We start from the raw sequence: 13,139 nt of genomic DNA on the forward strand, positions 1-13,139 counted from the left end.
CTAGGCAGCCAAAACAAACTTGGCTGTGGTTTTATACAGTAGTATCAGTCTCAAATCAAATCCAGGTGAAATCCCACATTTACAACCCACCTGAACTCTGCTGAAGCGCTTGCCTTTCTAACATACACATTTTGTTACATGCTACTTTGCTTAGTAATATTACTTTTTTAGACGTAATAAGTACTTTGATTTAAATAATTAGAAGTAAAGTAAAGGTTCATCAAAGTACATATAATTCTACAGGGCATTTGTTATGACAGCTCTCTTGTCCTTTAACTTTACACCATCACCCCCAACCAACCCATCCACCAAAACACAGCGTTGGTTAACTTGTTTAAAGGTGCAATATGTAAGAATTGGTTAACTGTCAAACAAATGGTGGGCAGTATATCGCCTGAGTAACCACTAACTGCTGCTAACTGTAGCTGCTGTTAGCTAGTAGGCTCAATTAACCATACAGTTAGCGGTCGTATTGGCTGACTCTGCCCGGACTGTCACCTCTGGAGGTACAATGTGACTAGGGGCTAGCTGGTTAGTATGCTAACTTCAATGGATACAAACTGGGTACAACAAAGATACTTTTTTGAGATAATGTCAAAACTGTTATTTCTTTATATCTTTTGATCATTTTAGTTAATTTTGGAATGTTTTAAACTAAGACTCTTACATGCACCTTTAGCTATCTTGTTGGCCATGAAGTGATTATATATTCCATAAACAATTTTTTGTGGTTAGACTTTATAGAACAGATCATTAATAAATGGTTGACTCAATCTTACTCAATAACTTTAGTTATTTCACTTTCCAAAACAGTTAAATGCTTTACAAACCAGTTATTAAGCAACTGTTTATTGTAAAGTTGCAGCTGAATTTTATTTTAATTTTAATTTTAATACTGAGTGAAGGGTTAATAGTGAAATAAGTATTAACCAGAGTTACTAACTATGATTTTATCTTTTAATGATAGTAATTATAAAGTGTTACCACTATTTTAATAAAATCGCACATTGGATTCAGTAGAGGGCAGCAGTGAGTTGCTGATAGTGCATGTCAAGTCATTGACTACAACCTTTTACATTTTGTGGGGTCAGGTGGTGTGCTGTGTTGTCTTCAGGGTATGGCGTACACATGTGAATCCTTGTCTCTCTGCATATTTGAAGGGGCTCACATCCAAAACATTTTCTCCAAAAACAATTCTCTCTGTTTCCTCCTTTTTCATTTGATTCATATTTGATCCTTGTGGTTAAGACTAATGGCTGTTCTGCACAGTAACAGTAACCAATAACAGATCTGTCTTTGCAGGTCCTGTGTATTTTCTTTGGGAGCCCGTTTTTTTAAAAATGCTTCCTACTTGTTTTACACAAGGCAAATGATAAGAAAACAACAGTCCTGAGTCGCAACATTGGCACAGGCGAGTCCTTTTTGTGATGACTGGATTATGTATTCATTAAAACCCCATCTATACCGCTCCACAAACAGGTTGTCAGGCCCTGAGCCAGCTCACACTGCATCAGAACTTTTACAAGCGGGCCCCCCAGAAACCTCCAGCGAGTCTGTTTTTAGTGGCTCTTACTGCAAATGGAAACACTTAGCTCCTACAATAAATTACCCACCCGACTGATGCCACACTGTATGGACCCCCAGCTAGTCTCAGACAGACTATGGATTTATATTTCAACATTAAATCCTCTTGGAATCTGGTCTATTATAGTGACTTTGGGTCACATGAGCTGACAAGAGGACAGGAAAAAAGAATTCATCACGCGAAGGCTGATGCACTTGCGTGCAGCCTGCAGGGCCGGCGGTTTGATTAAAGTTAAGGATCCCCCCCCTCACCTCGCTGGGGTTGACACTGGGGTCATTTCAGGATAAAAATAGACTTTCTTGGTTACTTATTTTTCCCGATAAGTAAATAGCCATTAGTGCAGCAGGCCAGTGATCTCAAGGGCAACACTAGTGTTCAGTCTAAACTATTGTTTATCCTGAGGCCGGATGATTAAAAGAGACAACGGGCTACAGCAGGCCCTGCTGTTATATAGAGCATCCCCTGCAAAAACAGTAATGATGGTGCTCCTGTGAACACAGTCCAGGGGGGTCAAGTTCAGACACTGTGAAAACATACTTTAAAGCACTTGACTTAAACTTCTGTATTAAATGTCGAGGTGTGTTAGGAAATAAGAGCAGCGTTTAGGACCCTTGCTAAGACTGCCCATGAAATAATCCTAATTATCATTCCTGTAGACTAAAGTGTTTGACCACCTAGTGATGTAATTGCAGCTGACCAAATAGATTGTTGTTGAAATATTGCCCCGCTGTTATAGCTACGTTGTGACAGCGTTGTGTGTTCACCGAGGGCCGGCGCAACCATAACAAACACAGCTGAATCTGGGGTTTACATTTCAGCAGGATGACGGCGCACGCAGCGTCTGGGTGGAACTTGGGAAAAGGAGCCTGGGCCGGCAGCCTCGTCTGGCTCCCTGCCAGCATGGTAAGAACAGCCTTGACAGTGGGACATGTGAAGTCATTGTCCAGATGCACCAGTTTATGAATGTGAATGAATGAATGGACAGCAGTGGTTGTAATGGTGATACTTTATACAAAGTTGGTAAAGCCATGGCAGGACGTTAGATCAGCTTTGTGATGAGGGTGTGGACCATCAAGATTGTGACGTGTTCTTTCAAACAACTTCCAAAAGGAAGCCGCCAGTCTAATACCATGGGCTGCCACTTTTGAAGTCAAAACAACCACAAATGGAGAGAATAATTGTAGCCATCTTTGGCCTGAGAATGGGTTTGATTTAGAAACTTCTGTAAACGCTCTCTGTCTAGCAGTTTAGTCTTATCCACTGTTCTTTAAAACAAATGAGCCTTAAAAATATGCCTGTTTTTTACTGACTGTCTGTTGAAAGATCTTGCCTCTTTAAATTCTTCCACTTCATCGCTGATTTTTCGGAGATGAAAAGTTAACAATGTAGCCAAAGGCATGCCCATAAGCTCATTCTCTCTTCTTTTTGTGGGTTTATTTCCATAACTGCAAGGAATTTTTGGACAACACCTATTTTGTGGAAACTCCTTCCGCAATCCCAAATGGTTGTCCACGTAACCTCAGGGGAGCAGCCAGCAACTATGTAATTGGAGAAGATTGAGTACACACAGAGAGAGACCATAGCCTGGTGAGCTATTGAGAAGCTGAAACAAAGATTACCAGATGTTTACCCAGCCTGGCCATATGTGAGGTGGTTACTGAACTTATGCGCAGAATGTGTGAGCAGCAGACAGAAGGAGTGTGAACCTTTGACCCAGTGTCCATTACAGGTACAGAAAAAAACTGCAATGCCGATTGACCGTGAAGCCGATGCAAAACAATGACGTGTTACCCTGTTTGGTTTTCCTCTAAAAGGAAATCTAGTGTTCCTCAGGATATCACTCAGGAATCCCCTTTTAACTGATGGAAACCATGGAGCCGTCAAAACAGAGCTCTGTAATTCTGCAGCCTGGTTTCAATTAAAGCATTGAATATCAAAGACAATCACTCCCATTTTAATGTGCATTTTTTATGTGTTCCCAGTTTATTTTGCTGGAAAATTTGTGGGTGGAGCACTTGCTAATTGGTATGGAAAACTTGCACCTGTGGTAGACCAATGTTTTGAGAGTCAGAAACATTGAATATTTGCGTTCTTTTCTTGTGAGAAGGAGCCCGGCTTCATCCCGAAAACAATTCCTGACTGGATTTGACGTGTAAGATTGTCTGGAACAATACAGCTACATGGTGGTTGGATTTTTTTTTCTTTTCAGACCATTTAAAGACCATTTAACTATTCACTTACCATGCAAGACAGGCACTTAAAACAAAATATACAGCTTTGACAGCACATTCTATAAAACTTCAGATGTCATAAGGCAGTATTACACTGGTGGTATTAATAGTTAATAGTAATGCCAAGTGCTTTGATTAGACCATCCCGAACTGAGTGTTAACATACATTATGTCATTGTTTTTTCAGCACACGTCAACCTATTCAACACATCCTGTGTTATGTCATAGCACTGCTACACTGTCATGATATAGGCTACTCTACTCAGTGCAACTTAAGTCCAACAAACCCTTCTGAATAAGGGGAATAACAATCTGGCTTATTTCTATTTCTTTAAACCAACCACGTTCATCTTGGGCAGTGCTAAACCAAGGATACAGCAGTTGTGACCCCGCAAAATAGTGCGGGGGAACTTTTTTTCCGCGTGGGGAAGCAAGATCTGGCATTAAAATGCCTTAGTACCAGCAGAAGGAAAGGTAATAGCTCCTAGCCAATGACATACTTTATACCAACAGTCTCTATCCTGTACGTCACACTAGGTTTAATGTTTGACATTTTCAGCATGTAGGTTGCTGTTGAATTTTCCTACACGGATAGGGATTTTGAGAGCGCTAACACACAGATAGTGCAAGAGAGGAGAATGCTGCCTGAAATAGTTGGTCAATGGCAGGCTTACACCAACAGTCTACATCTGGTGAGTCAGACTGTTCATTTAAAATTCCTCATATTAGCTGTAAGTCTTGAAGCCAGAGTTTCCTGTCTATAGACCACATTTACATGGGGGCCATTTTCCTCTGACATCACATTGAGGGTGGGAAGCTCAGAATCACATTTCCGAGTGCAAGCTAGATAACCTGACCTGACAAATTATCATTTCACTGCTGTAACTGCTTCCTGACTGATCCATGACTGTAAAGCAACTGTAAAGACAATGGATAGTTTAATCCAAAGGGACATTAAACCAGACTTCAAGGTAAAACAAGAGCTTTGAGAGCCATTCAGCTTCCATGAGACAACAGCTAACTTTAGCATTCCACCACATTCTAGCTAACATGACTGAATGATAAGATACTGTTTTAACGCTACGTATCTAAAGAGACATTTGTCTAAATCTGGAGGTGAATCACTAGATGTAATCAAATGGTTATGTTAGCCAGGAAGTTCTTGAATGCTAACATAGCTAACGTCATCAAATATGTTGTTTTACCTTGAAATATGACCGAATGTGCCTCCAGATTTTCTCTATCCATCACCTTTTCAGTGGTTGATCAATTGGGAGGCTGTAAAATTACAACCTGGAGCCCAGCAACATTACATTATCCCAGCATTCAAGTTAGAGTGGAGGAAATGTTGTAGGAAAATGGCCGCCATGTGAATAGGTCTATCCTGTCACAGCTTTGGATCATGACAATCATGGCTGACTCCCCATAGCACAGGGTGCGCCACGCAGATAGGCTTACTGAGTTGATGTCTCGGCTCTTCCTGTGTGGCTGACGGCTGTGTTATTGCACTCCTTCACAGGGTAATGTTTTGGTGTATTTTGGATGCTAATTTTTGCTATTCTGCTAGCATCATCTAACCTCTGGCACAAGCGAGAAATGTTATACTCCTCAATCCTTTCACTGAATATGTATATAATAAGCATAATATTTCACAAGAATGGCAGCACAGTAATTTTAGGGTTCTTAAGTTGGCGCTGTTTTTCTGCATGTGTGGGGTGGATCTATCAAGACATTCCTTCCACTCTGGGGAGAGAGAGAAGTGGAATCACCGGGTCTATATATACGACAAAGTGCGTCACTCCCGGCCCTCCTCTCCTCCTCTGTGGTTTGCAAGACTAGAGGGAGATCTATAAGTTACTGTGGTGTTCTGTCAGTTGTGGTGAGCTCGCCAAATTAGAGGGGTAAATCATTAAATATTCCTTACATCTGCAAACAGGAACACGTCTGATTAGGGTTTCCTGTTTAATAAAACAGCTGGCTGATTTGTATGTGTGTATTTCATGTGTTACGCTGGCTGCTAAGTGACTTACAAGCATTCTGATCTCAACTACGTTATCGTTAAGAACAGTCAGATGATGATGATGCAATAAATCCTAGGTGTAGGGTTTGAAGGCATCTCTTTAACTCTGATTTTAAACATCCGTTTAAATCACTATGTCAGTGACATACATTAAAACTTATGGTTTTAAAGTAAGCCAGTTGTATAACCTACGTTAGGTTTGAACACTCCACTGTACACAATCTGTTTCAGTGGTGGATCAAACTCCAACAAAAACTGTGTTTACGAAATCCCTAATGTCCAGTAGATCCATTGCAGTAACATATTCAGTCCAAAACACTATTCCATGATTAAACAATGGCAACATTTTAAAAAACTGTGATCGCGGACAGTTTCTCAGGATTTTTCTGTCAAAAAACTCTGGCCTTTTTGTTGACAGCTCATTTGAGCAGATAGGAGGACCCTCAATGCCCACCCTAGAGCCAAAAACAGCAAATGTGTCATCGTGTAGACAAGAGACCCACTCTCTCTTCTTTGTCCTCTCTCATGAGCCACTAACAAGCCAGCCTCTGATGATTGATGCACTATGTAGCCAATGAGATTTCAAATTGAGTAATATATAGTTTATTAGAATTTTTAAAGCTAAACTTGTATATCATGCAAGTTTATGTAGTTTTCTGCACAGACAGAGATTGTGGCCTCCTTCAAAAGAGCCCAAGCTCTGCATTGACGGGGATATGCATTGTGATATATATATTTTTTCATTCATCAATTCATTACTTTTAATAACTTTTATGATGTCCTTTTAAAGTAGCAGATCAGAAACACAGAGTGAATTATCCTGTTTTTGACAAAACAGAAAACATTTAAATAGTTGTAGTCCAGATTGTTCACATCATACTACAGAAGATATCCTGTATTTAATGCACTGTGCTTCATTCTTATGAAACTCCAGAGTTTTGGTGGGTCACTAACTCGCTCACACCCATTGTTGTCAAGCTCCTTAACTTGATTTATAATACTCTAACATTTCACTATGTATTACAGTGAGAATTTATTCGCTTGGTGCTCACAAATTTCCGGAGAGACACGATGGACCTCAGAGTAAATTTTGTGTTTGTTACATGATTTGCAGAGTTATTAAGCAGCGAGGGTCATCAGGGTCTGCAATCCTTGGAGTACAGAACCGTGGCGCTCAATGATGACATGAGAACATTGTGCTGAGGTGATACCAAAACCAACCACTTAATCGCAATAACATCCTGTCTCCCAACGAGCGGGTCAACATATACGTCACAGCTCTGCGTAAGCAGCAAATTGAACCTGACCATCCTCAAGGAAATAAACTGACTTTGTTGTAGACTTGCACGATATCTGAACTCTTTTGGACCGCTTCACGATAATATTTCCCTTCATGGCTATGGACCCCTATTAACCTCCTTGGATGATTGTTTTGGTTTCATATGCCCACTGCGCAGTATTATTTAAAAAACTTCCAGGTGTCGAATAAAGTTATTTAATCTCTTCATTTTGCAAAGTCATATGCCGTGATTCTGTTATGGTTTTTATACGTGCACACCTGCTCTTGATACGTTCTCCTTGAGGTCCGTGGGGAGGTAATAACCACCATCAATAATGTGAATTCATGGGATACATCCTGCATTTTTACAGTCCATTGAAAAGGTACTGAGAACCAGAGAAGCAGTAAATGAGTGTTCAACTATGACACCATGTCTGGTTTTATTATTACCCTCATATGTCAGTTCACACATTACTCCCTCATAGTGAATTTACTCTGCGCTCATTGTCTTGCACATCATTTAAAGTTACTGCCATTCATCAGATGTATTCCTCCAATAGATTTTCTAGCATGAATCAGAGCCAACTTCTCTTTCTTTCTCAATGATCGGGGGGATTCACTCCACAAAGGACAGCCCTTCCTCCGCAGAGTGTTTTGGGTGATCAAGTATCTCCTCTCCGGTTCACTGTTGAAACTGAAGCTACAGCTGAGAATATTCCTCTATAGTGACCACGCTGTAATTTAAGACTTGCAACTGACTATTGGAGATGATGACCTCTTGTGATTTGGGCTTACGCTGCAGCTTACACAAGGCCGCCACACCAGAGCAAGGGGGGACATGGGTTTTACAGGCCCACCCGCAAGGAGAACGCAAGTATTTCCTCTCCATAAATCAAAACGGACATGCTCTGTCTGGGGGCTTTGAATAGGAACAGGGCATGTTCATTTTTAAAATGAAAAGAAACTGAAATTATTTTGTTTTTTTTGTCTGCACTGAGTTTGGCCTTACACGTACACATGCGATGGATTTAGTATCTGTTCTTACTTGTTTTAACATAAGATTACTGTCGTTTATTTAGACGTTTATTTAGATAAAAGCTTTGGTACACTAGAGAAAACATCAGCGGATCACTGAAAAGAGATTGAAAATTGGGAATAATCATCAGTCTTACCAAAACATCCCATGCGCAATTCACCTTTACACTTTGAATATTACAACTTTATATGTATTTATATGTTAGCTTAGTTAGCCGTGCAGCTAGCAGGCAAGGCTGGTAATTTGGAGCTTCAGGGAGATGTTTTTGTTTCAATCGCTAGCACAGGAGTTTTGAACGCAGATGGGCTGGAGCTAGCTGGTAAGCATACTAAACAATGCAGCACAATACAAAGACGTGATAACTTAAAAGCCTCTGTACATGGGATGCGCACGCCACCAACTGAGCTACAGGTGCACTGAAATCATGGGAATTTGCATCTTCACATGTGAATTCCACATTTCCACATACAACTGGCTACATTCACACGTTTAATAACATTTTATCATGTGAAAATAAAATATTGTTACATGTGAAGTGGATTATTTTTCACAAGTGATTGCCTTTTCAACATTTGAATGACCTGTTACACGATCTGTTTCAGTGGTGGATCAAACTCAAGTTCAGCGTAAGAAATGGACATTTCCACATGTGAATCACATAAAGTTCATATGTGGTTGTCTTTTTTTCACATTGAATTGCTGATTAGAATTTCCAAATGAGGAAATAATGTGTATCTATGATGTGTTTAAATCAGCGCTAATTGCTTTTGTTGTGGCCAACTCTAAACAACCATTACAGATATTTTTCTTGTGTTGATATCGTGAATGTGTAAGAATACACAGAAGAACATAGCATTCATTTGGACTCTTTGCGTCCAATATTTCCCCTACTTTTAGTTCTGTTATAGTGTCCACTAACTTCTGAGGGAAAGATCTTGCTGTTTGGCTTGTTAGCTAGTTGTTAACTTTGTCTGGCATTCGGTGCCAGGGCTAGGCAGGTAGTGACCAGTGGGTTTATTTCATTTGGTTTTTGTGCTTACAAATACTGATGAGAGTGGAGAGAGTGAAAGGAGAGAGAACATTTACGGGCCATGTGAGTAAAGAATAAGTTAAAACAGAAAACACTGTGGAGCTCTGCAGAGTTGAGTAATGTGGGTTCGTCACTCCGAGCAAACCTTTCACACGACACAGATCTAATGTGAATCCAAAAAATATCGATCAGCAGCTTGGAGATGTTTTCGGGATTTAGTATCAGGGCAGTAGTCACAGCAGTCGCTTTGGTTATGTCTGGTCATTAATATGACTTCCACTCTGCAAACTTTCCAACACGGTGCTTTGACATATCTAGATTCCTCCTCCCATCACAAAAAAACAATTACCACAGTGTTCCTTGTAATGAGATTCTCTGCAGGGACCAGGGGTTATGGAACACACATACAGACGAGTCATGACATGACTCACCCCACAAAACAGCGTCTACAAATATGTGCCTGATGTCAATGACACCATGTCTCGGACACTAAAAGCATTCACATCCCTGAGAAAATATCAGGGAGCAATTACACATTTCCTTTGAGATATGAAAATTATTAAAATATGTTGTGGATGTTCTAGCAGCAATGTGTCACTGAATGCCCCTTTAGTGAATATATAACAAAAGAAATGATGAAATGATTATCGCCACGATGCAAATTTATGTCTTCCAGCCACTTACTGCGACTGGTATATACAAATCAATCCCTCGCATGCTTTGTGTATTGGTTAGTCGATGAAAAAATGTCAGTCTATGGCAGCCCATTCTTCCAATGTAAACCCGCAGGAGAATGTCATGGAACAATTCAGCCGAAGCGTCTGGCTGAGACTCTGCAGAGCTGCGTGCGTGGGTAATTGGTCGAGCAGCAGAGGAATGACCTTAAGTTTAGATTCAGGCAGTTAGGAGACCTTGGAGACAACCTTGATCCCCAGGCTGTCCCTCACATGCTTATACTTTGAGACTCTGCTTATACTTTGCCACTGGGGAAGTGCGCATAGACATTATAATGCCTGCTATGACAGCACAAGGCCTTATGTGATATAAGAGCTGTAATAATTTCTTTCTTAATGAATTCTGAGTACTTAGTGAATGGCGGTGGAAAAACACAGTTTTCATTTCTCAAACTACGGAGCATGCATTCGCTTTACTGGGTCCTCTGGTTACTATACGCGCACATTCTCAATACTCAGATAGTTCACAATGTAGTGTGGTGTATATCCGCTTTACAAACTGCACATCCTTTTGCTTCTGGCGCCAACTAAACAGTATATGTCTGTAGCTATCTCTGTACATTTTCATCTCTAACTTACTTGAAATACTTCACTTTTGTATAGTAGTTTACCCTTCGTTTTTGTGTATGGTGTTTTTTAACACACATAATAGCAGAACCAGTCACCATTCTCCTTGATTTGTGATTTAAATCCCTTTGAATCCCTTCCTTGTCTATATATACAGGTTTATTTTATTCTATTTCTTACCCTTTTAATTATATTGTTTATTTTTTTGCTACTATTATTGTTTATTTTTTTTAATATTCTGTCCTTTGGCTGCTGTGGCACACAAATTTCCACGTTTCTGGGACATTAAAGTGTTACTGATTCTAATTCTGATTACCCAGCAGTGACGTCTGAGTTTTACTGTTCGCTTTCACAAGACGGTGTACGTCAGTCACTTTCCGAGCACAGAGGGTGAAAAAGAGCCATAACGACCTGACGTTAGCTTGTGGCTAGTTAACGTCACTTACGGTAATCTGTCTATCTAACTTACAGTACACGTCTACAGTTATCTGGGTGCTCTATCATCTGTAACTTAGTTGAAATACTTCACTTATCCAGGAATGGGGTAAGAGCTTCACTGCTCACTTTTACAGGACAGTGTGTGTCAGTTACTTTAATATTGGCAGCTCTTCCAACCACTGGGTGTAAAAACGAGCCATTGTGACGTAATGATAGCATGTGGCTAACTAACGCTGCTTAGTTATTTATCCATCTATGTAAAGGATAAAAATTTTTTATAACACTATATACAAATCAAATGGTAAACTATTAAGTGATATATAAAATTGAATAAAATTGACACGACAGATAACTTTTGGCGACATTAGCTAACGTTTTTTGTTGTGACGTTCATGAACGAACCGATTCTATTGAACGGCTCGTTAACATGAACGATGGGAACCGAGTCGCTGCTGGGAACCGTTCTTTTTTTTCTTTTTTTTTTAATATATCACTGTGTGCTCCTCCCCTAAGTGGGACAGAGAAGTTACATAGAGAGGAGCGCAGCCCAGCTGCATGGCGCTTATTAGATATGCAAATGTAGCATAATGGCGTCTGAGTTGTGCACCCTGCCTTTGCCTAAAAAAAAACAAAACAAAACAGTAAAACGTGACTGCCCCTACCTCGAAGAGCAGAGCAGCTGCAGCGGTCTTAATTAGGAGGAGGACAGTATTTTTTCCAAGTCTCACTCCCATCATACCTCCAAGATAAAATAAGTTACCACCAGGCTGGCTTCTCAAAACTTAATAAATATAAAAATCAGTCAAATGAGCCAGTTTTTTGAACGGCTCTTTGAAAGGAACGGCTCACCAAGATCCGGCTCCCCTCAAAGAGCCATAAATCTCATCTCTACTAACGTTAGTTCACTAAGGCTCCTTTTTGCCACTCATCGCTTGGAAGAGCTGCATTAAATGACATTGTAAGCAAGTAGCAAAGCTCTGACTTTGCTGCTGGATAAGAGATTTAAATCACAAGCTAGAGAGAAGGATGAATGGTTCTCCTATTATGTATATGCAGAGCTTTTAAGGAAGCCAGCAAGTCTGGCAAACAGGCTAACCTCGCTAGTGAAAAACACCTGATGTGTTTTGCATTTGTAAAAACACATGATCAGGAATGCTAAAAACACTATAAACATAAACAAATAGTAAACTTTTATCATTATTTACAAAGCAATTGAAGTATTTAAACAAAGTTGGGGATGAAAAAGCACAGAGATAACTAGAAATGTATACTGAAGCAAAAGGAGGTGCAGTTTGTGTAAATCGAATATACGTCACACTACATTGATAAAGACAGAAATGTCCGTCAAAAAAGAGAGTTCAGTCCTCTCAGCATATATATAAAAAGTTCATATATGTCTTTCTTCTGGACGACCGTACGTGTAAGGCCCTTATGGATGCACGACAGCCAGCTTCATACTCTGGAAACTGGCTCCCACTCAACAAAGAGCTTGATGGAAGAGCAAATCTCCCCCCCAGCGCCTCCTCCTCCCATTCGATTCGGTCAATATACGGCACCAGTGGTGGCTGTAAGTGCAGGGAGCTCCCCATTGATCAGTAGTGGAACATAATCCAGATCCAGCCAGCTGGGGCTGTTAGCTGGGGAAGCCGTGTTCTTTGCAGTGAGGTAATACTTCAGACATCTGCAGCAGGTTCTAATTATGCCAGAACAACTCAGTGTCTGGCTGCGTTTGGCGAGAGGAATAGCCAACACAAGCCATTCTACCCTTCTCTGTGCGTAAGACATAAAGGCCAAAGGGATGCCCTCATACCGCCCAGCTTCGTCATTGGCTGTGTGAGAAATTCTCAAGCTAAAGTTGCCTTCGACTAAAAGATATTCATAAGTGTTCATTAGATCATGCGATGCATATTTGATTTCTATTCTTTTCCTTGCACGTTTTATTGTTGGTGTTTTATGTGCAGCAGTCTATGGATCATTCTGAAACTGAGTTTGAGAAAAATTTGATAAAGATTAAAAAATTCATTTTTGTAGACCTTTTAACCTTTGACTGTGCCACAACACAAGGTGGTGCTACTGCATCTTTCTCCTCTGTTGCTAGTCGTACTGCAACACAGGCATACAGGGTAAAGGCCATGTGTTTAAGGTCAGGGCTGTTTTATAATCTCATCCAAATTGACTTCCTGTAAGTGACAAATGATTAAGAAAGTCATCCTGTACTC

This window comes from Sparus aurata, chromosome 21 (genome assembly GCF_900880675.1).
Source record: "Sparus aurata chromosome 21, fSpaAur1.1, whole genome shotgun sequence".
In the NCBI taxonomy this organism is placed as follows: Eukaryota; Metazoa; Chordata; class Actinopteri; order Spariformes; family Sparidae; genus Sparus; species Sparus aurata.